Here is a 2,500-nt window from a genome sequence, read left to right as displayed (position 1 = left end):
CCCGCGCCCGTGCCCGCGTTCGCCCGGGCCCGGCTCCCGCGCGAGCCGTGGTGGTGCGTGCGGGGAGGGGGGGGTTCCGCGGCACGGGGCCCCTCCCGGAGGCGCGCTCTCTCGTCGTCTCTCTCGCCGGCGGCCGGTCCGACCGGGCCGCCTCCGTCGCTCGTCTCCTGATGCGCGCGCGCGTGCGCTGCGCTTCGTCGCGCGGTCGGTGCGGGGCCGCCGAGCGCTCCCCCCCGCCACGCCGTCGCCACCCCCCTGCTTCTCGCCTCGGCTGGGCTCCGCCGCCGGCGGGCGTCCGGCTCCGGGCACCCGAACCCCCTCTCCCCACGGCCTTGCCCGACGGCAGTCCGCTGCCGCCACCGGGGTGGTGCGTGGGGGTGCGGCGGCCGAGGGCCCTCCCGGAGCGCCAGGGCACCGCCGGTCCGAGCGCGAGCGGCGGCGCGTAGGGGGAAGAGGGGGTGGCCGCCGGTGTGGTGGGGGCGCGTGGAGGCGGGAACCCCGGCCGGCCGAGCGGAAAGCCCCCGGCGCTCGGGCGCGCGCAGGAGAGGGAGAGGGGACCGGCGCGAGCCGTTGGCGGTGACGGGCTGGGCGCGGCCGGCGCCAGCCCGGCGAGAGGGGCGGCGGGCAGAGCAGGCCTCGCCGGGGTCGGGGGAGGCGTCTCCCCCGATCCTTCCTGCCCGCACCGTGGCGGGCTTGCTGCGGAGCAAGCCCGCCGGGGGGCCGGCCGGCCGCGTGCAGGGCCGAGGCCTCTGGGCGTTCCGGGCTCGGGTGCGTGGCGCCGGCCCTCGGGCCGGCGGGCGAGTTCCCGCGCCGGGCCGTGTCCCGCGCGCCAGCGGGCGGCCCGAGCCACGGCTCTCCTCCCGGGCGCAGCGCCGGGATACTGAGGGAAACCTCGGGCCCCGGGCCAGGAGGACGTGGTGGTGGTGGCGGATGTCGGGCGCGCCCCCGCGGGCGGACGCTCCCCCGATGGCGGCAGCGGGGGAGGCACCCCCGCGGGGCCCTTGAGGATGTTTCCCTCACCCCAGGGCCAGGTACCTAGCGTCCGCGCCTCCGCGGCCCTCCCTCGGCTGAGCCCGGGGGTCGAAGGCCGCGGAGCCGGGCGGAGGTTTAAAGACTCGGGCGGCTCGGTGCGACCCGCAGGGGCGGGCCCCGGCCGTGTGCGGCGGTTGAGCCTCCAGGGGCGGGAGTCGCTCTCGTGCAGGCCCTGGCCATGGCGGCCGCCGCCCACGCCGTGGGCTTTTTGTCCCCTCGGGCGGCCGCGCCGGGGAGGGGTGTCCCCCCTGCCCCCCCTTCTCCGCGGTCCGGTCTCGGCGGCGAGACCGGCGGCGTTCGGTCGGCCGCAGCCGGCCTGCCTCGCCCTCGAAACGCGAAGGGGAACCTCCCCCCCCCCCGGCGGGGAGCGCGGGCTCTCTCGCCGTCGGGGGCGATGGCGATTCCCCCACGGTCGGGGGTCTCGCCGGGCGGGGCGGCCTGCTCGGGCCGCCGCGTCTCCGTGGACGCGCAGCGGCGCGCTTGCGGCTTCGTGCTCCTTGCTTGCCACCCCCACCCCTTCCCGCCCCGGCTGAGGGGAGGGGCGGCGCAGCCCCCGGGCCCGAGCGGCGGCGGCGGCGCCGCCGCTCGGCGTGCCGGCCGGCGGTCGCTCGGTGGCCGGCCGCGTGGCCTGTCCCGTCCCGGGTCCTGCCCGTCGCTTCGCAGTCGCCTTTCCCGGTCTCGGTCAGGCGAGGCGGGTGGGCGGCCGAGGGGCGTTCCCCGTCCCGTTCTCCGCGCGGAAGCGGGGAGAGGGGGCGTCGCCTCCGGCTCAGCGGCGTCCGCCTTCTGCCTGGCGCGTGCCTGCGGAAGGGGCCGAGACGAGAAGCGGCGGCGGCGGCTCCGGGAGGGCAGCCGCGGCGGTGCGGTGGCCGGGCGGCGGTCGGGCGGAGCGCCGGGCGGCGGCGTCGCGTCGCCGTCTCGGGTTCCGGCGGTTGGCCGTCCGTCCCTGTCTCCGGTGTGGTGCGGCGGCGGCGCCGCGCGGGCGTTCCCGGCGTCGGGGCGAGAGCCGGGGTTTCGGGGCCACGGGGGCAAGGAGCCGGCTGTCGCAGCGCGCGGGCGCTGGGCGGCGCGGAGGCGCGCGCGGCGCGAGCGGGGCGCCCCCGCTGGTCGCCCGCGCGGCGGTCAGCGTCTGTGGTTTCCCCCCTCCGCGCGAGCGAGAGGCGGGTGCAGGTCCGGGCGCGCGGTCGGACGCGCCGCCGGCCCTCCGTGCGGAGGCCGGGCCGAGCCCGGGCGCCTGGGCCGCCTCCGAAGCGAGCAAGGTGCTTGTTGTTTCCCCAGGTCGGTCGGGAGCGCGGGCTCCCCGGGCCCTTGCCGTTCGGAGCTTGTTTCACCCTTCCCTTCCTTCCCTCCGTTGTGATGTCGGTACGGTCATCTGAGGCGAGGCGCGACCGTCGCCCGCCGGTCGTCGCGCGCCCCCTCCGCGCGTGCGGAGGGGGGCGGTCGGTCGGTCGGTGGGGCGGCGGTCCGTCGT

This window comes from Athene noctua, unplaced genomic scaffold, assembly GCF_965140245.1.
Source record: "Athene noctua unplaced genomic scaffold, bAthNoc1.hap1.1 HAP1_HAP1_scaffold_212, whole genome shotgun sequence".
Lineage (NCBI taxonomy): Eukaryota > Metazoa > Chordata > Aves > Strigiformes > Strigidae > Athene > Athene noctua.
The sequence above is the reverse complement of the archived record's forward strand: the minus strand, read 5'-3'. Positions refer to the sequence as shown.